Source organism: Equus asinus, chromosome 22 (genome assembly GCF_041296235.1).
Source record: "Equus asinus isolate D_3611 breed Donkey chromosome 22, EquAss-T2T_v2, whole genome shotgun sequence".
NCBI classification, from domain to species: Eukaryota; Metazoa; Chordata; class Mammalia; order Perissodactyla; family Equidae; genus Equus; species Equus asinus.
Genome location: NC_091811.1, coordinates 13,244,354 through 13,268,310, shown reverse-complemented (window position 1 = coordinate 13,268,310; position 23,957 = coordinate 13,244,354). Strand labels below are relative to the sequence as shown.

The 23,957-nt window shown below is 45.8% G+C and overlaps 1 protein-coding gene across 2 annotated transcripts in view; it reads left to right on the top strand.

Moving 5' to 3' along the window:
- Positions 1–23,957, top strand: part of WNT5B (Wnt family member 5B) — a 99,257-nt gene that overhangs the window by 15,374 nt on the left and 59,926 nt on the right. Inside the window, exon 1 of one of the 2 annotated variants that reach the window (XM_070494177.1) lies at positions 8,048–8,172. The exons of the other annotated variant lie outside the window; for it this stretch is intronic. The gene's annotated coding sequence lies outside the window, so the exon portion shown is untranslated. Of the gene's footprint in view, positions 1–8,047; positions 8,173–23,957 lie in introns of those variants that run through there. 2 annotated transcript variants of the gene reach the window in all.

Sequence of the window (23,957 nt, the reverse complement as noted above, 5' to 3'; positions counted from 1 at the left end):
TTTGTGTACATTTTTGTGTAGAAATATGTTTTCATTTCTTTTGGGCACATACCAAGGAGTGGAATTGCTGGGTCGTTTGGTAACTCTATGTTTAACCTTTTGAGGAACTGGTAGGTTGTTTTTCAAAGTGGCTGTGCCATTTTACAATACCACCAGCAGTGTATGAGGATTCCAATTTCTCCACCTCCTTGTCAACACTTGTTATGATCTGTATTTTTTATTATAGCTATCCTAATGGGTATTGCTAAGGACTGAATTCTGTTCTCCCCACATTTCCGTGTTGAAGCTCTGACTCCCAATGTGGTGATATTTGGAGATGGGGCCTTTTGGAGGTAATTAGGGTTAGATGAGGTCATGAGAGTGGAGCCCTTATAATAGGACTAGTGCTTTTATAAGAAGAGATAGCAGAGTGTGCTCTCTCTGCTATATGAGGACACAGTGAGAAGGTGTACTATCTGCAAACCAGGAAGAGAGCCTTCACCAGAACTCAACCGTGCTGGCAGCCTGATCTTGGACTTCCAGCCTCCAGAACCGTGAGAAAATAAATTTCTGTTCTTTACACTACCCAGACTATGGTATTTTGTTATGACAGCCTGAGCAGACTAAGACAAGTATGAAGTGGTATTTAATTGTGGTTTTGATTTGCATTTCTCTCATGTCTAATGATGTTGAGCATCTTATGTTATTATGTGCTTGTTGGCCATTTGTATATCTTCTCTGGAGAAATGTCCATTCAGATGCTTTGCTCATTTTAAAAATTGGATTATTTGTCCTTTATTTATTGAGTTGTGAGAGTTATTAATATACTGTAGCTTATCAGATATATGATTTGCAAATATTTACTCTTGTGGGTTACTTACTTTTGGGTGCATTGTTTGTGCCACTAAAGATGAAAGTTTGAAGCATGTTAAGCAACTAATACAGGTCTCTGAGAGACCCTGCATTGGTTATGGATAGAGAAAGTAACCTGAGCATCTTTAGAAAATCCAGTCAGGCTATTATAAATTGACAAAATTTAAATCTTCATATATTTGGAGTATTTAATGTTGTTTTCTTGTATAGTAAGTAGGAAATCCTGTAGTTGTCACTACCTAATATCGCTAGGGTTCCAGGAGCTCAGAAGCCTAGGGACTTGCCTTTGTGCATCAAAGCACCATTGACGGTTGGCTTGTTGAATGGGAGCAGTGGCTGAGTGAGGTGCTCGTGGTTAGAGCTCAGGGACCTTAGGGATGTTCAAATTCCACAGTAACTTGAGCTTTATGCTTTTGTGTCTTCGCACAATTTTAGAAGCTTAGGGGTGAATAAAAGTCCTCTGGAAAAAAGTCAACTTTTTGGAATGGAAATGTGTATAATTATGTGTTATGACAACTGTTCTCTCCCTTTTCCCAAAATACTACATGGCGTATGTCTTTTAAGTAAGTGCGAATTGAAATTAATTTAGTCTTGTATTTCATGATACCTCTTAAGATAAGTGGAGCTAATTAGAGATAACACAGAATTCTAATTGAGTATTATCGTCTTGTTGAATATTTTGAAAAGCATTTCTAGGAGTCGTATTTCAATGGCATGTCTGTCATTGGAGGGGAGTCAAGTCTCCCATGCCAGGCTGCTCTTTCCATCAACTAGCAACCTTGTACTTTATGGGAATCACTTTCCAAGAGCAGGTGATAATGTGACAATGCTTTGCACGCATGTGTGGACTCAGGCGAGTCATTTGCATGGTGGTAAGAACGCTTTGTGGTGCTTGAATTAAAGATGCGGTGGACGAGTCCTGACATGGAGCGATCTGGATTTGAGAACTCGCTGTCTGACCTCAGGCCAGGGCTCACCTTTTGTAACAGTTTCCTCAGGAGCTAAGGCGTGATCCCATTGGTGATGGGATCAAATGAAGTCACACATGCGAGAGGACCTTGAAAACTGCCCTAGTTTCCACAGAGGCGAGGGATCATAGGAGGTACTGTTGTGGCTTTTGCTGCCCTGTTGCCCCGATTGTCCAGGTCAGACTGGGGCAGTAGGAGAGCTAGGGGGCCTGAGGGAAGGAGGGCGGGCACGTGTCGTTTGGGGCTTTTACCAGGTCTCCAAACGGATCGGCGACGTGGCCCCCAGGTTGTTCTGTCCAGTCCTGTTTGCTGGCTTTCTTCCTCACACGGAGCTCCCCTGGGCGATGTCTGCGCTCTCAGGAGCCCTGTGAATCCTGTGTTCTTAACTGGCTGCCGTTTGAGACTGCAGGGACCTGTCAGCATTTCTGAGGGGAGGGCCATTTAATCCGGAGGGAGTTTCTCCTTGGCCCTTGCCCTGGGGACACATCTTCTGTCAGCCGCCCCGTGTTAAGCATGCACACCTCGGGTTCAGGACTGAGGAGAGTCCACGAGGGGAAGCGAATTAAATGAATTCCTGCGGAGAGCCGGTGCCCGCCAACACACTGCACTTTCTTCAGAGGAGAATACAAACCCTTTTCAGGACAGATAACTGGGAAATGCGGCTCACACCGAAATGTACCGTGCCGTACACTCCGGGTGTGAGGTTGGGGTTGTGCTGTATTTGCTGTCACAGCAGCAGCCAGTCGAGTGTCCTGCAGCACAGCTGGAGTGTGTCACGCACGGCCTTGTGAGGGCCCCTCCTGGAAATGTGCGGCCGTGCTTGGGGCTGCGATGGAAGCTCCGTTTCCACACACCGGAGTGAACTCACCAGTCCCCCTCGCAGAGGCCCTGCACGCCGCCGTGGGGAGTCAGGCATCAGACCTCGGCTCTGGATCAGTGACAAGCCGCCCCCGGCCCTGACCGTGAGCTGGGCACCTGCCTTCCGCTCTGCTCCTTGGCCCGGTGGGGTGGCGGGTTTCAGCACGCACGTGACTAAGGCCTCGGTGGTCACACCGCCTCGGTTGTACGGTGAAGACGTTCCTGTGTGGGCGGCTGAGGATGTGAGTCCTTTCAGTGGCGTTCCTGCTGGCACCCAGAGCCCAGTGGGGCGTGGCACGTCGGAATTTGAGAAGGCGGAACAGTTCGGGAGTGGCTATAGGTTTGAACATCCCCAGGCGTGCCTGCCGTTGGCCAGGAGGAGTTACCACGTGGGTAACTCTTGGCCACCTCAGTCCAGGCTATGCGATCAGCCATCCTTTCTTCCTTCAGTTTCCTTTGGTACCTTTTTCTTACCATCCTCTTCAGTGAGGCAAGCAGAGAGTTAGCTACTGAAAATGACAAAGATGCTATAATGAGAGGGGTTCTTTTAATAGAGATGGTTTAATTCAAGAACCGTTTATTCACTATCTATTTTGTGGCAAGATGCTACGCTAGGCTCTGCTGACTACAAACACGACTGCGGCGTAGTCCTTGTCTCAGGAGTTTGTGTTGTACAGGAGAGAGAAAGAAAGCACTACGCAAATTACTTTATTACGAGGCAGAACCGTCGGTTAGCTCTGAGACTTGGGAAAGCCGCTGAACTTCTTTGAGCTTCAACTTCCTCGTCTCTAAAGGGGGTTATGAGAATTCACCTTGAAGGGTTATTGTGAGGTTATTTAAGAGTAAAATAAAAATATATGTTTCTTTCAATTTATGTGTATCATCTTTTCAAATGGCTACTAAGTTGTTGGAACATAAATGCTTATTAACTTGTTTGGAGTTAACTATTTAATAAATGGAACTGTTAGGTATTTCTTTTGGCCTAGAAATTCCATGGAAAAATTATTGAGATGTAAGCGTGACACAAACCAAGAGTTCAACTCGAAGGTGCTTTTGGTTTAATGCTATACTTTTATTTTATATGTCACAGAGAAAGAGAAATGTTGCCACTCACCTGGGATACCGTGCCTTGGGAGAGTCCTATGAAACAGGAAGTTGCACCAGCCTCTCTTGCTTTGCAGTTTCTTGCTCTGTTCCGAGGGGTTTGCCCCTGTCTCTGGCCTCCAGGCGCAGAGGTGCGTTGTTTGGCCTGTGATGAGCGTAACTTAGCAAGAAGTGACCCAGCTCCATCTGCCTGTGTGTATCTTCCTTTCTTAGGTCCCGTGGAGCTTTTGGTGGGTCGTTCCTCCAATGACAAACATTTTGTGTAATATAAAATGTAAATTCTGTTGTTCCGTTTCCATACCTTTCTGTGTACCAATAGCTTTGTGTTTCGATGCTAAATCATGCTGTCATCTTTTTGAAGACCTTTCAAGTGGCAGTGAAACTTGGTGTGTATGGTACCAACAACGTGCATTCCTCAGCTGGCACGCGGCTGCGGCGCTCACGAGAGTCCCTGCGTGGGGGCTGGATTGAAGGGGGAGCGGAGGCTTCCCTGGTGGACATGGTGAACTGGAGCTGGCTGGTCTCCCCGGGAAGCTGTAAATCTGGCACCGGAACTTCAGCGAGTTTGGCGGTGAAGGCTGGAAATTGGGCAGTAACTTGAGGGGGTAGCAGAGTCCAGGGAAACTTGGAGGTGGGTCGGAAAGAGCATGAGACGCTTGAGAGAAGAGTGTGATTAGTGGGCGAGGTCCCCGAAGAGGAGAGGGCTCTAACCCTGGCTGCTCCCACCAAGTGGGTAGGTTACAGAGAACCAGCTCCCTGCTGTGCCTGCAGTCTATGTGCGAGTCAGATCTTCATCAGCTCTGGTTTCCTTCCTTCTCGCCCCCAGGTTACCTGAGTCCTCTTCTCCTTCCTCCTGTGGTTGTGCTGTTTCTTTTTTCTTTTCCTTTTTTTTTTTTTGAGGAAGATTAGCCCTGAGCTAACTGCTGCCAATCCTCCTCTTTTTTGCTGAGGAAGACTGGCCCTGAGCTAACATCCGTGCCCATCTTCCTCTACTTTATATGTGGGACGCCTACCACAGCATGGCTTGACAAGCGGTGCCATGTTGGCACCTGGGATCCGAACCGGCGAACCCCGGGCCGCTGAAGCGGGACGTGCAAACTTAACCGCTGCACCACTGGGCCGGCCCCTACGCTGTGTTTCTTACTAGGCTCTCCTCACTTGCTTCGCCCGCCAAAGGCTGTCCTCATGGCTGCCTGATCCCGGGCTCCGCATGCCTTTGTACCCAAGAGTTTCTGTGAAACTGTCTCAGACTTTCTACACTTTCCCAACTTACTGGACCTGGGGTAGTTTTTTTTTTCCATCAAGGTTTTCCTGGCTTTATCTTTCAACTAATTTGTTTGCTTCTGAGGACTTTCTGCTTTTCCTGCTTTCTGTATTATTTCTGTCCTCACTTCTGGTCCTCTGGGCCCCTGCTTGACCCTTCATCATTATCATCACATCTTCTCATAAAGTCATACCCCACTTGCAGTTCCATTATCTTCTTAGAATAAATGTTAATATATATATAAAACCCGAGTGTATTTTGGCTATTCCAGTTCCAACCCAATGACTTACTCTCAATCCATAGAGACTGAGGGTTTTAATGGCTGAAAGGTAGGCTGGAAATCATCCAACTCAGCACTTTCCAACGTGCGTTCCTTCCTACAGATTAATAGCTATTTGGTGGAAAAAAGGGTTGTGTGATCAAATAAGTTTGAGAAATGTTGGTTTCAACCAAATTAAACCCTTTTTTACCACAGCACTTTGCTGTGTCCGTGTGCGCTGTGCATCCCAGGGAGGGGAGCGTTTCGCGTACTTATTTGACTGTGGAATCCCTTTGTCAGAGCAAGTCCCAGGTCTAACCGCTTGCCATATTTAGTGGATGACCAGACTTGCGAGTACTGAGAACCTGACTTCACTGAGGTTAGTCATCCTACATAGACTCCAGGGACTGTGTCGTCACTTTAACGGGCAGTTGTGACAATGCCATCTGTGTAATATTTATGAACCTTTCACAATGAATGCAGCAATGGTTTTAGCTCTGCTGTGAACTGATGCCTAGGGAAAACTGTTCTGAACTCCTCCAACTGAACATCAGAATTAGATACAGAATCCGGGCAGCTCATAGCCAGTTTAAGCCCCTTTGACTAGGGGCAGCTGAGCCGCACGGCGGCGGCCGCCAGCTGAGGAGCTGGGCCCTCACTCCTGACTGCAGAGTTCCAAGTGCTTCCTGCCCAGAGGGTCCTGCCCGGGGCCTTCGCACATGCCCTCCCGCTGCTTGCAGTGCCCTTTCGTGCCTTGAGAGCCCGTCAGACCCCACGTTTACAAGGTTTCCCCAGAACAGTGCCCTCTCTTCCTGCCTCTCTGATCCCCCCAGGCAGGGCTGCTTTCTCCTCAAAGACCCCAAAGATGCTGGTACACAAGGCCTCTCACACATTCCGCTGCCTGCTTGGTTTCGGTATGTTCCCTCCCCAGGCGCAGGCCCTGGAGGGCAGACCTTGTGCTTGACCCAGAGCCAGTCTTGGTGAGTCTGGTTGAATGAAGGACCCTTCTCTGCAAGGCTGACTGGTCAGGCGAAGCTGCAGGGGAGCCGCCCTGTGGGAGTCCGTGGAAGCCTGGCAGAGACAAATGGCTTTTGAGGAAGCACTTGGAGGAAACCATGCGATCGATTGACAAGCAAGAGAAGGAAAGCTCTTCCAGGTGCAGGGTAGAGTGGAAAAGGGAGACAGCAGAGCCGTGACAGGGAGAGGAAGAACAAAGAAGCCAGGAGAAATTATTACCCTGGGCAGAGTGGGGAAGTGAGGAAGGGCCAGGAGTGCAGGAGGGCTGTGATCTGGCCAAAGAGCCTGTGCGAGTGTTTGAAGGTGGAGACTGTGTGGGGAGAGGGAGGGAAGGGGAGGGGGAGGGGGGTGGGGAGGGGGTGGGGAGGGGGAGGGGGGTGGGGGTGGGGAGGGGGAGGGGGTGGGGGGGTGGGGGTGGGGAGGGGGAGGGGGGGTGGGGAGGGAGTGGGGGTGGGGAGGGGGAGAGTGGCCTTGCTGGCTGGGGAGGCCCAGTGCCCATATGGCCTCCAGCTGTGGTGGTTCTTTGGCCAATCCCTCACCCAGATGTTTGCTCAGTGCCCGGGCTAGGCTCTGGCCCGCTCTCAAACATTTAAATAACGGAAACCATCTCAAAGGAGGTTGTATTTTTAGCCAGGGGCTCTGGCTATGGTAGGCGATGACTCTGATCATCCAGATAGTTCCTGAGTGGCAGAGAGGCTCGGATGGCTGAGTAGGATTGAATTCTAATTCTGACTTCCCTCCTGATAGACTTGAGATGCTGGGAAAGTCATCTGACCCTTCCTTCCAGATCACACTTTGCCATTTGTACCTAGGGAGAATGGTAAATTCCCATATAAGGGTTTGAACTTAAAAACAATGAATATAGGACACATTATAGCTAAAAATGCTTTGCAAAGTATTAATAGTGGCTCTCTTTAGGTGATAGAGTTTTAAGTGCTCTTCCGTCCCATTTCTTGTTATTTTATACATTTCTGAAAGTGAACATGTAATAAAGTAAAACCCGAAAGTTACTTTAAGAGATGCAAATGATAAGTAATTTAAGTAATAAAAACTTTCAAATATGTGGTATGAACTGGAATAGCATCTTAGACCTGGTCACTTCACTTGAATTTGACATTGACTTATTATTTGACAGAATCAGTCGCTGAGCTTCTCCATACCTTTCCTGTGTGTTAAAGTGAAATTTAGAATGCCAGCTATTGAGACCAATATTAATAGTTAATGTCAGTGGTAACGTGCACTTAGATCAGGCGGTAGTGTCCCTGGTTGCGGTCTGAGTCGGTCACTCTCTGAGAGGGCTGCAGTAGAAGTTCCTCCCCCAGGGCAGTGGGAGGGAGGGGGCCACCTGGAAGAGTCCTTATTTCTCCCCGATGACGATGACGGATGTTGTTGTTTTAATATTTTATTTTTTTCTTTTTCTCCCCAAAGCCCCCCTAGTACATAGTTGTATATTTTAGTTGTGGGTCCTTCTGGTTGTGTCATGTGGGATGCCGCCTCAGCATGGCCTGATGAGCGGTGCCATGTCTGCACCCAGGATCCGAACTGGCGAAACCCCAGGCCGCCAAAGCGGAGAGTTCAAACTTAACCACTTGGCCATGGGGCTTTTTTTATTATGGTAAAACGTACACAACATAAAATTTACCATTGTAACCATTTTTAAGCATACAGTTCTGTGGTTTTAAGTACAGTCACATTGTTGTGTAACCCACACCATCCGTCTCCGTCCATGAACTTTTTTCATCATCCCAGCTGAAATTCTGCGCCCCTTACACACTGACTCCTGGTCCTGTTTTCTCCCCCAGCACCACTCTGCTCTCTGTCTCTGAAGTGGACTCCTCTAGGGACCTCATGTAAGTGGAATCATAACAATGTTTGTCCTTTCGTGTCTGGCTTATTTCACTGAGTATAATGCCCTCAAGGTTCCTCCATGTGTCGTTGTATGTATACACCATATTTTGTTTACCCAGTCATCGATCAATGGAGCGTTATTGTTTTTTAAAGTTTTTCTTCGTTAAAGTCTTTAACATATTTTTAAACGATGTGATAATGTGTCTATCTTCCCCATTCACGAGTAAGCTCCTCGATGATTTCATTCGTCTCTGCCCTGCTGGTGCGATGCCAGGTGGTCAGTAATGTGCTGAATGAATGAAGAAATGGATGAGCTGGCTGGCGCTTTCATTTGAATATTTGCCCAAGTATCCCAGCTCTTCACCCCAACCTGATTTTCTGGGTAAACTTTGCTGCAGATCTTTATTCTCTGAGCCCTTTTTTTTTCTTCCCTTTTCTCCCCAAAGCTCCCCGGTACATAGTTGTATATTTTTAGTTGTGGGTCCCTCTGGTTGTGGCATGTGGGACGCCGCCTCTGCATGGCTTGATGTGCAGTGCCATGTCCTCACCCAGGATTATGAACTGGCGAAACCCGGGGCCGCCGAAGTGGAGGGCGCAAACCCAACCACTCAGCCACAGGGCCGGCCCCTCTCTGAGCCTTCTCATCTGTGACATTAGGGAAGTGATATTTGCCACCAAATTATTTGCCTCGTCCAACACTCTTTGAGCTTTTCAGGTTAAGGTTGCTATAGAAACACTCAAGACTAACACTAACACTTTTTTTTCTCAGAACCTTGTCTTGAATTTAAGAAATTCAGAAGCTACCCCATTTAAAACCCTTCAAGACTTGTCATGGATTTATGTTTTAAAAAAAAAAAAAGAAAAGACAGGGGCTGGCCTAGTCGCGTGGTGGTTGAGTTCACTCTCTGCGCTTTGGGGCCCAGGGTTCATGGGTGTGGATCCCTAGTGCAGACCTATACACCACTCATCAAGCTGCACTGTGGCAGCGCCTGACATACTAAATAGAGGAAGATTGGCAACAGATGTTAGCTCAGGAACAATCTTCCTCAAGCAAAAAGAGGAAGACTGGCAACAGATGTTAGCTCAGGGTCAATTTTCCTCACCAAAAACAAATAATAATAATAAAATCCATTGTTATAGGGAAAGAAAATAGCTTGAAACATGTCAAAACTCGTCTCCCTTTACATTTCTCTTTTGCTAGATCCTCCTTGAAATCTCCTCTCATCTTCTGCTACCAGATTTGTTTATTTCCTCTCTGTCTCTGTCCTTTTCTGAGACCCTAAATTACGGTGAGTCTGCCTTTAGCTCTTTTATTTTCCTATGTAACTTTTCCTAACTATGTCTAGTCTATTATGTCTATATGAATGATTCCCACAACTTAATCTCTGCCCAGACTTTTCTCCCAAGTTTCACTTCTGCGTTCCAGCTGCCTCTAGATGTCTCCATCTGGAGAGTTCATGTGTCTGAGACTGAACCTACATTTCTTCCCACATCCCACCATTCTCCCCAAGAGTCCAGCTTTATTCCTCGTTTTTCCTTCAACGTCTCATTAATTACTCAGCAAATATTTACTGAGCTTGGCTGATACTAAAGAGGTGCACCAGGCACCAGTCTAGATGCATAATTACTGGCTAATCCAACAGTCCAGAAAATGAATTCTCAAGCCTCTAATACACAGTCTCTAACAGTTCTTTTGCCTCTGTTCCCTTTGCCATTACATTATGTATCAGTTTCCCAGGGCCACGGTAACTAAGAATGGCAAACTGGGGCGCTTAAAGAGCAGAAATTTATTGTCTCACAGTTCTGGAGGCTAGAAATCTGAAGTCAAGCTGTCAGCAGGATTGGTTCCTTCTGAGGCCTGTGAGGGAGAATCTGTTCTATGCGTCTGTCCTGTGGTTTCCCGGCCGTCTTTGGTGTTCCTTGTCTTGTAGATGCGCAAGCCGATCCTCCACCTTCACATGGCCTTCTCCCTTAACATAGTCGTATGTCTCTGTGCCTCTGTATATGTCTGTCTGTGTCCAAATTTCCCCCTTTTTATAAGGAGACCAGTCGTATTTCATTAGGGCCCACCTTAATGACGTTATTTTAACTTGATTACCTCCATAAAGACCGTGTTTCCAAATAAGGTCACTTAAGGAATGAATGGATGAATGGATGAAGGAATGAATGAACTAATTAATGAAGTTGGTCTCAGTCTCCCTTGCCAACCTCCTGTCCCACTCAGACACTTTGTCCTCCGGCCAGATGTTTGGCTTCTGTTCCCCATACTGTTCCCTTTCTCAGTCTCCTCAAGTTCAGATTCTAGTCCTCATGCAAGGCCCAGCTCCAGTTTCTTTTCCATGCTGCCAGCTCCCTAACTCTCATCGCATTTTCCTGGTGCCTTTTCTGTGGCACTCTTAGCTTCAGCTTTGTGTTACAGCAGTTTATCACAGAGCTTTACTCTTCAAAAGGGTCTCACAGAAGGACCAATACCAAGATGTCTGCATTTGATCACTTGGGAACATGTTAAAAATCCTGACTGATCCCTGAGCCTCACACTCGGAGATTCTGACCAGCAGATCTGGGGTAGGGCCCTGGGATCTGAACTTTTAAAAGCTCTTCCAGGAGATTCTGATACACGGCCAAGTTTGAGAACTTGAGAACTAATCCAATTCAATCTCCTTGTTTTACTTACGGGGAAACTGAGCTCCAAATTGTTAAATGACTTTCCCAAGGTCACATAATTAGTGGCAGAGCCATCCAGTTATGTGGTTCTCTTGCCTTTTCAATCAGAGGAACGGAGTCTGTACCTCACTTATCTTTGTAATCTATGCAACACCACCGACGTACCTCAGTCAGGATAAGACTTCATAGTACGTGCTCTTATTCAGTGACTAGACATACTGAGAACTCCAAGAAGACGGTACCAGGTCTGTCTTTGCTAACTCTTGTTTCCAGCACCTAACACAGTGCCTGGCTTGTAGGTGCTTGATTAATATTGGTTGAATGAATGAAGCGTCTGCTATGTACCAGGCACTGTAGTAGATGCTTTGCACACTCATTTCCTTTATTCCTCTCATTTCATTTATTCCAACTATAACCCTATGAAGTACGTTTTCATATTGCCATTTTACAGATGAGGAAACCGAGGACGAGAAGTTTGAAAACGTGCTTGAGGTCATGCAGCAAATAATTGGCGTAACTGAGTTTAAACCCCAGCACTCTTTCAACAGGGCTGCAGAATTTACATGCTCTCAGTGCTCAGCTCCCTTCAGAAAGCTGTGGGTCACTCCAAAACCATATATAGTGCAAAGGTATTCAAAAGCCCCAGATGTTTAGAAGCCTCAGTTTGGTTCTCAACTCTGTCTTAGCCTTGCTGCTCCATGAGGTGGTGTCAAAGGTTGTCCTACTGAAGTTCTATTGTGGATGTTATAGAATGTACAGTACTCTTCCCATTTGCGTGCTTGTATGTGTGTGACTCAGTTCTGCCAAGAGCTTTACAGGCATTTCATCTTCTTCCCCTTGTTTTTCAATGCTCTTACAATTCCCCTCGCTTTGTCGGGTAGAAGTGCCAGGACCAGGGCACGCAGGGTTTGGAGGGCGTCCCAGCAGGACCTGCTCTGATGCCAGCTTTCAGATACAAGCTCATGGCTGAGAAACCCGAGGAAGGGATGTGAGCTGGCCCCACGCAGGTAGTCCCCTGCCCAGATCACTTGCATGGTGAGGAGTTCCATCTGTACCAGAGGCATCGCGTGTCAGGGACGCAGGGTCTGGAAATGACAGGGCTCTGATGCTGGCTGCCAGGCGTGAGAGGGAGACCTAAGTAGCCACATCTCAGAGACGAAGTTTCAGCTTTGTCATCTGAAATGTTTCTGTTATTTTTTTCTTTCCAATTTGGTGTTTTACTTGGATCTTGGCCTTGAATTTATACTCCATGTAGACGATTTCCTCGTTCCTGTGGTCTCCTTTTCTTGGCTGTAGCTTCCGTGACCGATCTGTTCTGAAACTGCAACATCACCGCTTCCCCAACTTCAGTGGTGCAGGAACGAGTAAGAGGGTCCCTGCTCACAGGTTCTTTCACAGATGCCAGCCTCCCAGTCTTCCATGTCTACTTTCACACTCTCCCTGAACTTCTCAAATATGTACGTACACGTCTATCAAATTCTCACTTCCCCTCCCTTTTTTAAAATGGCCTTGGACATATTAAAATAAGTTCTCTGGTCTTGTAAATAACCCAAGACTCCTTCTTGACAAAGCTGGGATCACAGAGCCCACTCCCAGAGGGGCCTTGGGGGCCTCGGGAGTGCTGATGCTTCTTTTCCTCTTCTCTGTGACAGGGTAGCAAATTGCATATCATATCTGACTATCTGGTGAAAGTAAATGAAGTGTGGGGATAAACTCCTCAGGGGTCCAAGTAGTGGTGTCCTGGCGTTAAATTGTAACACGCAGTCAGTTTTATGCTGACAGACTTGGAAGCCAGCTCTTGTCAGAGTTATCAAATCTACCAACGTGAGGCCAATACAGGCAAAATCTTTTTATAGTAAAGTCCAAAACACTGTCCAAATTCTTTTGTAATATAGTACTAAACTCTTGCTAATTAAATCTTACTGGAGTTTGTAGACCATAAGCTGGGTTTGAATTTTTTTTTATTGTAGCGATAGGTGTCTAGTAGAATCTGATCTATGTTACTTCTGCCAAGAGGAATTCAAAATTACCAATTGGAATTAAGGTGGTACAAAGAACTAGAAACTTCTGAATCTCAGGAAATGAACAGGAGGGCGTCTTTAATGAAAGCATTGAGTCAGTAATTTTTGTGGCTTACTATTGCCACTTGTAGTTCATAGGTTCAGAACAGATTCTCAAAACAGGGTGCCAAAGGAGAAAGAGCAAAAGATTAAGCACCAGGAAACTGGCTTGGTCCCTGGCTCTGTAACCCTGGGCAATTTGCCTGACCTCTCTGTGTGCCATTTCCTCATCTGTAGAGTGGAGGGACTGGGCTAGACAGCGGTTTTTGAGACAGAACTTTGAGACAGTTCTTACTTAGGGGCCAGTGTGGACATCCCTCTCTTCCCCAAGTTTCAGCTACATAAATGGTTTTATTTCTTTTGCTTCAACATATGATTTTAGTGGAAAAGCAGAGTTCTGTTTCTTAAATAACATAAGTTTAAAGCCGCTAGACTAGATAATCGCTGCGTCTGACCTCTATGATTCAGTATAAGGGCTGCCGTCCAGTTGTCTGCCCGCTGGATGGGACTCTCCTCTTTTTAGGAAGGCTCTGCCTCTCCAAAAGCCCACGTCAACCAGGCTCAGTGTGTAGGGAAGCTCATGCCTTGGGACCCTTATACTTGAGTCCAAACCAGAAGGTCCTTTTGGGCAGTGGGAAGAGAATTCTTATCAGTGTCCTTAGACTGGGCGTAGGCAGCAGTTTCTAGAACAGTCGAATGAGAGAAAGTTCTCCAACACCTTGGCCATCATAGCTGGAATAAGGCAGGCCTGGTAGAGAGTTTTGGAGGAGAAAAATTAGATTCCACCTCTCTAGACTTCCTAAATTGTACAGTAAGGAATTTCGTTTCTGTGGCTCTGAAATCTGGACCAAGAAACTTTGGTCCCATCAAATTGACAGGATAATTTGAGCTGAGGCAGTGAAGAACTGTGCTGATGAGACAAGATTTGTTTGTTGTTAGTTGACCTCTTGTTGATGTGCACTCCTTTGACCCCCAGTGAGTCTTCCTTGATCCCCGTACAAGGTGACCCACCGGCAGGAGTTTCCTTCATACTGAAGAGGTGCAGCCGTCACGCCTTAGCCAGCTCAGTGTGCCTCTCCTCAGCTTCCGTCCATCTCTCAGCCCCAGTCCTCCTGAAATCTTTATTCTTTCATCAAGTATTCCTGACTCATGGAAGTGAAATGATCCAACCTAGTTATAAAACCAGGAAATTATTCCTCTGGACCAAAGAGAGAGAAAGACAAAACAGGCAACAACTGCAAACCTAAACAGAAGATGTAAAAGGAAGACGCCTGTATTCTATATTGTTTCCATTAACATGAAGACTCCTCGGGGAAAGGAATTGCATCTGTGAAATGTGTAGTGAATTTCTTTCGCAGATGGGCACTCAGTAAGCGTTATTAATGAATGATAATGATTTGTCAAGTGATTGAGACTGTTTCAGGGCAGGAACAGGGAATGAAATATGGAGACATTCCTCCATCTCGGGAGAATTGCTAGGCAGGTCATCCAGATCATTTTCTTTGGAGAGTTGTGCATTCTTTGTGTGTCCAGCTATCGCTGTGAAATCACAGTCTTCTTTCTCAGGAATGTATATCATCTTTGCATATATCATTTGTGTATCTATATTTACACAAATACACACAAACATATATACACACATATGCATACGTATATAATTGAAGTGTGCTTCTCTGAGGTCACGTTGGACTGGGAAGTACAAAGTATAGTTCTCAGACATTAAGAATAACATTTAATAATCTTTAATAATATTGTCATAATAATAATCTTAAAAACTTTTTCATAAGGGTGGGGTGTAGAGAATACAGTAAAGTTACTACGGAACTAAACGGGGAAGGGGGTGCAGCTTTATCTCTACACGCTCTAGCATGGTCAATGTTATCTTTATATGCATATGTATGTGTATTTATGGAGACGGTGTGTGTAAGTGAAAGGAATGAGACAGCCGAAATTCATCCTATCTCTTTGTCTTGCCTCATCTTTTTTCTCCTTTTCATTTTCCTTTCCTTTCTAAGGTGAGGAAAGGTAGCAGTTGTTTGTGTGGATTACTTGTGAGGGGAGGGAGCTACTGGTTAGGGAGTGGGAGAGTGAGACGGGGAAGGGAAGGCAGCCAGTAAAAGGTGGGTTGCCAAGCTGGTTACCACTGGGAGCTTTGGGGTTGAACCCGCTGGGGAACTCAGCCAGGGTAGAATACATGCCCCGGGGGCTGGAGTGTTACTCCCCACTTCCTGTCAGTCCTTGGCTGAGGGCTGTCCCAAGGAGCATTAATTCTCGGTGCTTAATTCCTACCAAGATTGGCAAAGAGGGCTCTTCAAAGCAATGCAGAGTCTGGAGTTACCAGGCGGGCTCCTGGCTCCTGTGCCCTGAGTGGTGGAGGTGAGGACACGGGGGTGGGCACCAGCTGCACGCGCCACACCCTCGGTACATCCTTGTCGAACTGAAGTTTATTTCATTCTTGGTGGTTCCTATAGTCTTTCCTGGAGCTAATGGCGAGGATTAAGTCCAGCATTTTGTTTGGTTTTACGAGTGAAAAAAGTGAGGCGAGGGACTTTCAATCAAGTTAAGCCAAGGACTAAGTGAGCAAAGCAGAATAGAACCAAAGTTTGTTTCTTCCTTTTTTTTTTTTTTAACTTTTTATTGAGATTATGATAGTTTACAACCTTGTGAAATTTCAGTTGTACATTATTGTCTGTCAGTCGTGTTGTAGGTGCACCCCTTCACCCTTTGTGCCCACCCCCACCCCCCCTTTCCCCTGGTAGCCACTAATCTGTTCTCTTTGTCTACATGTTTAACTTCCGCATGTGAGTGGAGTCATACAGAGATTGTCTTTCTCTGTCTGGCTTATTTCACTTAATGTAATTCCCTCAAGGTCCATCCATGTTGTTGTGAATGGGATGATTTTATTCTTTTTTTACGGCTGAGTAGTATTCTATTGTATATATATACCATATCTTCTTTATCCAATCATCAGGTGATGGGCATTTAGGTTGCTTCCACGTCTTGGCTATTGTGAATAATGCTGCAATGAACATAGGGGTGCATGGGACTTTTGGAATTGCTGATTTCAAGTTCTTTGGATAAATACCCAGCAGTGGGATGGCTAGGTCATATGGTATTTCTACTTTTAATCTTTTGAGAAATCTCCATACTGTTTTCCATAGTGGCTGCACCAGTTTGTATTCCCACCAGCAGTGTATGAGGGTTCCTTTTTCTCCACAACCTCTCCAACATTTGTTATTTTTTGTTTTAGTTATTTTTGCCATTCTAATGGGTGTAAAGTGATATTTTAGTGTAGTTTTGATTTGCATTTCCCTGGTGATCAGTGATGATGAACGTCTTTTCATGTCCCTATTGGCCATCTGTATATCTTCTTTGGAGAAATGTCTGTTCATGTCTCCAGCCCATTTTTTGATCAGGTTCTTTGATTTTTTTGTTGTTGAGTTGTGTGAGTTCTTTACATATTATGGAGATTAACCCTTTGTCAGATATATGACTTGCAAATATTTTTTCCCAGTTAGTGGGTTGTTTTTTTGTTTCAATCCTGTTTTCCTTTGCCTTGAAGAAGCTCTTTAGTCTGATGAAGTCCCATTTGTTTATTCTTTCTGTTGTTTCCCTTGTCTGAGAAGACACGGTGTCTGAAAAGATCCTTTTAATACTGGTCAAAGAGTGTAGCGCCTATATTTTCTTCTAGAAGCCTTATGGTTTCAGGTCTTACCTTTAGATCTTTGGTCCATTTTGAGTTTATTTTGGTGAATGGTGAAAAAGAATGGTCAATTTTCATTCTTTTACATATGGCTTTCCAGTTTTCCCAGCACCATTTGTTCAAAAGACTTTCTTTTCTCCGTTGTAGGCCCTCAGCTCCTTTGTTGAAGGTTAGCTGTCCATAGATGTGTGGTTTTATTTCTGGGCTTTGAATTCTGTTCCCATTGATCTGTGCACCTGTTTTTGTACCAGTACCATGCTGTTTTGATTACTGTAGCTTTGGAGTACGTTTTGAAGTCAGGGATTTTCATGCTTCCAGCTTTGTTCTTTTTTCTCAGGATTGCTTTAGCAATTCGGGGTCTTTGGTTGCTGCATATGAATTTTAGGATTCTTTGTTCTATTTCTGTAAAGAATGTCATTGGGATTCTGGTTGGGATTGCACTGAATCTGTAGATTGGTTTAGATAGTATGGACATTTTAACTGTGTTTATTCTTCCAATCCAGGTGCATGGACTGTCTTTCCATCTCTTTATATCGTCATCAACTTCTTTCAGGAAAGTCTTGTAGTTTTCGTTGTATAGGTCTTTCACTTCCTTAGTTAAATTCACCCCAAGGTATTTTGTTCTTTATGTTGTGCTTGTGAATGGTATTGTGTTCTTGAGTTCTTTTCCTGTTAGTTCGTTATTAGAGTATAGAAATGCTACTGATTTATGTAGGTTGATTTTATACCCTGCAACTTTGCTGCAGTTGTTGATTACTTCTACGAGTTTTCCAATGGATTCTTTGGGGTTTTCTATATATAAGATCATGTCGTCTGCAAACAGCGAGAGTTTCACTTCTTCACTCCTTATTTGGATTCCTTTTATTCCTTTCTCTTACCTAATTGCTCTGGCCAAAATCTCCAGTACTATGTTGAATAAGAGCGGTGATAGAGGGCATCCTTGTCTTGTTCCTGTTTTCAGGGAGATGGCGCTCAGTTTTTGCCCATTGAGTATGATGTTGGGTGTGGGTTTATCATAATATGGCCTTTATTACATTGAGGTAATTTCCTTCTATCCCCATTGTGTTGAGTTTTTATCATAAATGGCTGTTAGATCTTGTCAAATGCTTTCTCTGCATCTATTGAAATGATCATGTGGTTTTTATTCCTCAGTTTGTTGATGTGGTGTATCACGATTGATTTGCAGATGTTGAACCATCCCTGTGTCCCTGGTATGAATCCCACTTGATCATGATGTATGGTCCTTTTGATGAATTGCTGTATTCGGGTTGCCAAAATTTTGTTGAGAATTTTTGCATCTATGTTCATCAGTGATATTGGCCTGTAGTTCTCTTTTTTCGCACTGTCCTTGTCAGGTTTTGGTATCAGACTGATGTGGGCCTCATAGAATGTGTTAGGAAGTGTTCCATCCTCCCTAATTCTTTGGAATAGCTTGAAAAGTATAGGTATTAAATCCTCTCTGAAAGTTTGGTAGAATTCCCCAAGAAAGCCGTCTGGTCCTGGGGTTTTATTCTTTGGGATGCTTTTGATTGCTGCTTCAATCTCTTTCCTTGTGATTGGTCTGTTCACATTGTCTGCTTCTTGACTTAGAACCCAAGTTTCTTGACCATTTTTGCCTGTTTTAGTTTAGCCAAGCATAAACTAAATGTTCAATAAATCTTTGATGATATGATCATGGAGACCAAATGGTATTAATTCTCCTCTGTCTCTCTTCATTTTTATCCCTTTAGTGGTCTCCCAAATGGCTGCGGTAATGATGGGGGAAGTCATGATGGCAAGGCCAAAGTACAGAGCGAAGGGTTGTCATAGAGTCCAGCTACTCTTACCCGTGTCTGCTGAGTCTCGGGTGAGAGATCACTGCAAGACAAGGGCAAATTAAATATGCCATTATTGTCAACAGTCCTCTCCCCATGTGGCATTCATTTATCATTAGTAATCAGTTGTTGCTATGACCATTTGACTGGACAGTCCTTCAGTCACTGTTTGAGAGTCTCGGGTGCATCTTAGGTTTTAGATACACTTGTGTATATCTCCAAAAGCGTGCTTTTCTATGGCAGCAATTGTGAACACTGACTTTTTTAATCAGCAAAGCTTAGGCAACATAGCTCATCGACTGCATGAGCTGAAATAATGCTTTAAGAAAGATACTTGAAATATTCTAATCATATATGTTGTTCCTTTGACTTTGAAATGGTTACCTTGGGACAGGGACACAGCAGTTATCAAAGAGTGACTTTTTGATAAATCTGGGTTTTTAACAGAATCCTCTCTAGCAAGGTGAGTGCAAGATTGTCCCCATCTGATTGGCAGTCACTGCTGATAGTGCCATCTGTCTTCATCAGGTAAGAGTCACTTGAGCCTAATGTGCAGAGTATGTGTCTTCTACTCCACTTGTTCCTCAGATATTTATTGAACTCCTACGATATACCAAGCACTTTCCTGAGTGCAGGAGCTACCAAAGTGACAAGACAGATTCTGTGCTTTCATCACTTGAGACCTCTCCACCGCAAGCCTATCATTTCTATAAAGTCTTGAGTACCTTAGTTGCCAGTTCTTCTACCAAGGGGGTTTCAGAGACATCAGCATCAAGGATGGGGAGGGACGACTAAAACTGTGGAGGGGCAAGAGAAATGACACCTGGTTCTCCTGGGGAAGTCAGGAACAGCTTCATAGAGGCAGTGAAGGAAAAAGGAGGATGACAGGCAGATAGGCAGGGAGAGAGCATTTTAGGTCAGAGTTTGACAATTCATGTAGCAGTTTTGATGGAGGAGACATTTTTATAACAACTTTATTGACATATAATTTCTGTGCAACAAATTGCATGCATGTAAAGAATACAGTATGGTGAGTTTTGACAGATCTACGCCTCCATGAAATCACCACCACAATCAAGAAACAGACCTTTTCTTCACCCTGAAAAATTCTTCTTGCACCTTTGCAATTGGTGCAGGCAACATTTGAATGCAAATAGTGTGCCTCTTTCACTGCAGGAAAATTTTGATCTGATCAAAACACTATCCATTGTACTTTTGGTTTTGTCAGTTACCAGGTAAGATGCACCAGGCGCCCTCAACTGTTCTTAGGTCTCAGCCCATTGAGTACTTCACAGAGTCCCTTGCACTGGACCCCCACGTCCAGGGCTCCTGCCGCATTCCTGTGCACAGGCTGGGGTTTGAAGGGATGAGCCATGGAGGAGCCACAGCTGCAGGGGCTCACTGCTGCTGGCACCTGCAGGTCCGGGCAGGGAGCAGTGGAGAGGAAAGGCCGGATCACCAGGGGCCTCAGATGGTGTGCAGCAGAAGTTAGATTTTAACCTATGGACAGGAAGGAGCCATTGGAGAGTTGTGACCTAGGAAGTGATGAATCAGACTTGTATGTCAGAAAAATCACTCTTAAATGTTACAAATGTTGGGGGGATGGTGAACAGGGTAAAGCACTCTGAATCTAGAAGGCTGCGATGCTCTGGATGGGCATAGGGTTTAGTAAGACAGAGGGAGGAATCATGCATAACTCCCAGGTTTATTGTTTGGCCGACCAGGTGGTGCCTTTTTGGAGGCTGTAGGGTACTTGGGCAGGTAGAGTAGGTCTGGGAGAGAAGATGTTTAGTTTTAGATGGGTTGCACTGAGATGTCTGTGGGACACAGAGTAGAGATGTCTAATAGCTGGGCCTGTGGGTCCAGAGGTCTGGGCACCTCTGGATGAACGTTTGAGGATCATCCCCATTTAGATGACACTTCACCTAAGGAAACTTGTTCAGAGCCTCCAGGGTGTGGGCAGCAGTGCTTTGGCGTTGTCTGAGAGGCAGTCTCTGACCCCTGGGCCAGGTTAGGTCCTCTTGGTTTGGGTTCCTCACCCCCACCCTGTCCTAGGTACTTTTCCTATCAAGACATTAATCACACATTATGGTAATTACTTACTAAGTGTTCTCTTCCCCACAAGGCTGTAAGCTTTGTGAGACTGGAACCAAGCTTTGTCCATTGCTCTGTCCTCAGCCGCTAGCACAGAGCTGGGCCCCTGAGGAAGATCGGTACATACTATCATCCTTGTCAATTGAATGCCACCCCGACCGTCCACGACTAGGAGATCCTTGCAGGGAGAGAGAGTAATGCAAAGAAGGTATTACAATCCGTGCCAGAACTCATACCGGGGCCTCAGACGTGTTGCAGCGACACAGCGGAGAAAGTAAGAAAAGGTTTTACAAAGTTCATTTGAGCCAGGCCTGGAAGGGTGATGAAGATTCTCCAATCGAACAAGGAGGAAGGAACCTTCTAGGCCTGAGGGTACAACATACACCAGGGCACACGAGAGTGGGAGGGCTGCGTGTGTCCAGAATGAGAGGCTGAGATTCAGGGGCGTGAGGCCTGGATGGCATGACGCTTGAAGTAACTGGGACCCTGAAGGCTTATAGAACCGTGGTAAGGAGTTGGGACTATTCTTTATGCAGCAGGAGGCTGCTGGAGCTTTCTAAGCAGGATAGCAATATGATCTGATTACATTTTTAGGAAGAAATCTCTGGGGATAGAATAGAGAGGTTGTGAACCCCCCTGAAAAATGCATTTTTGGCATGCACCCAGGTGATTCTTAGTAGGTCATCCAGAGACCACAGCCGGAAGAAGAGTGGTGTGAGTGGGAAGCTGGGGTGAGTTAAGGCTGGTGGCAGAAGAGGCGCCTTAGGAGGCAGGAACAGTGAGTGCAGCTGAGAGCTGATAAGGGTCACCCCAGCGAGTTAGCTAAAGGAGTCTTCAGAACCTTCTTCTGAGATTCTGAAATTCAGGGCCTCAAAGATCCTGGAGCATCAGGATAATAAAGTGTACGAAGCTTTGCAGTCCTGCCTGGTGCCTGCTTTAAGGGTTGGATGTGGGCAGAAAGCTTTGGGGACATGGCCATGCCAGTGTCTGGTCAGCAAGATGCTGCCTCATTTAGAGACGTGATCTGGTTGCAGCCCCTGGTGTCCTGATGATGATTTAGGATAACGGGAGCATTATTATGGCCATTGGAAGGTTTGGGTAGGAGTTCATTGGAAAAGTTAGGGGCTTTCGTTAAGTTATCTTTGGTGAGGTTACTAGTGTACGTCAAAAGTACTTTTTGGCCAGTAATGATAAACAAATTGCTCCTGAACTAGATGGGAAAGATCCACACACATCATCTAAGGACAGCAGTGAGTATCAGAAGTAGCCCTGCTTGTCTTTCATTTGCTCTTAAAAATCTGTACAAACATGTGAACACACTCTGGACTCTAAGAATAATATTTTATATGGACATATATGGACAGACAAGCAAACCCCCAAGGGAGAAAAAAACTTCAGTTAAAATAAAAATAAAGATTCCCCACAGCTTTACCCTGCTTTGCTCGTGGGGGTTCCTTTATTTCACTTTGAAATAAAAGTAGTTTGGCTTCTCAGAAGATGCTGATTAAGAGTTGAACAAAAAGTATTTCCAGTTATCTGTCTATCTATCTATGCATCTGTCTGTCTGTCTATCTGTCTCTAGTCTTGAATACTCCAGCCATAGCAATCGATCTTTGTGCATGGCTGGCATTCATGGTGCTTTGAATAGACACTAACACTGTGCTCCCTGGGGAAACAGTCCTCTTCTTCTTTGTCAGTGGGAATACTGTGCTCACAGCTTCAACAAGCTGGTGTCTGAAGCCCACCTAGTACTCTGGGACCTACATCAGCCCTCTCCACCTCCAGGCACCCTGGGGTCCCCGGCCTGGAGCTGCCATTGGCTCCTGTCCACTCCCTGTCAGGGTCTGACGGACAGTCGTGGGAGCTCACGAAGGCACCTGGTGGTTGCTTGGGAGGAGAACAGCGAGTGGAGTGTGTGTGCTCCATTTTCATGTGCACATCAGAGGAAGAGTGGTGGCAGGGGCACCGTCTCTGTGGCAGTGAGTTGGGGCAGTGTCTGTGCTTGGGTCCTGGGGAATTATTGGGCACAGACTCTGAGCGTTCTTCCTCTGCAGGATCTTGGGTAGAAGAGGTCCCGTCCTGAGGAGGCAGCTCAGGAGAGCTCCCCCTTGCCCTTGCAGCCCGCCATCATGTGTGTTTGTGTCAACACCGAGATGCACATGACAAATCGTACACAATGCCTCAACACAGCTGAACAGGTTTTTTCTATTTACATTTAACTAGCTTTGAACAGCAAGAGGAAAACTTAAATATTTCCTTTTCTTCTCACAAACCCTTTCTCTAATAACGTACTGGAGATGAAGCAGGGAATCATTCAAACGGTCGTTTAAATCAAGGACCCGGTTTGGCCCAGCCTCCTGTGGAGACGCTCTGGCTTGGGCTATCCTGGTCAGTGCAGGCGGCTCAGCTGAGCGAAGGAAAGGCTCAGGGCCAGTCCTGGTGGTGGCGGAGGGCGGTGTAGCCGTGGCGCTCAGGTAGCCCCTCACTCGGTATCTCTGTACCGGCGACGTCAGGTTGAAACTGCCATCAGGGGCAGCCTGGAGGAGTGGGGGATGAGACCACGACGACAGCAGCTGAGGCAGCGGATGGGAGGGGCCGGCCCCTGGGGCAGGGAGAGAATTCCGGGTGGTGTGTCTAACCTTGGCGCTTCCTCCGGATCCGCCGCTGGCTGCTCCCTCCTGCGCGGACTCTGAAGGGAACTCTGTGAAGCAGCCGCCGCCAGCTTGTTTTTTGTTTTCCTAAAACACACATGAGACACTCCCGTGGGCATATCCCGATTCCAGGCTGCGGCCAGATAAATGAGCTGCGGGCTGGGAGCAGGTCCCAGTGGAACTGCACTTCTTTCTCTCCCGCTCTGACAGCAGCCCTCAGAGGCACCAGACAGGCTGAGACTGCACCCCCAGCCCTGGGCACGCGACTCCCACCTCTAAAGGCTGCCAGATAAATATTTTCTGAGTGAAAGAGAGCCTCGAAGCCACATTAATTTGTATTTTTAAAACGTCATTCATAAACTCTAGCATTTTACTATTAGTTAGCAATTAATCCCAATAAGCCAGAAGGATCTTGTGATTGTGAAGTCATGCTGTAATGGGTTGGTCAGAAGGAATATTCCTTAGCATTTTTATAGGTTCTTAAAGTAGTTTTAGCTCTGTAACTGATAAAGCCAAGCGCAAGCTCTATCAGTCCCGCCACTTGACTGTCAGCACTATGTAGATAAACTCATAATAGTTCCCAGAGAGGAACGTTAAGAGATTCTTAAGCAGGAGACCAGGGGAGAGACATTCTTTTTTTATTGGGGGGGGGGGGAAGATTAGCCCTGAGCTATTATCTGCCGCCAACCCTCCTCTTTTTGCTAAGGAAGACTGGTCCTGAGCCAACATCCATCCATGCCCATCTTCCTCTACTTTATATGTGGGACGCCTGCCACAGCATGGCTTGCCAAGCGGTGCCAT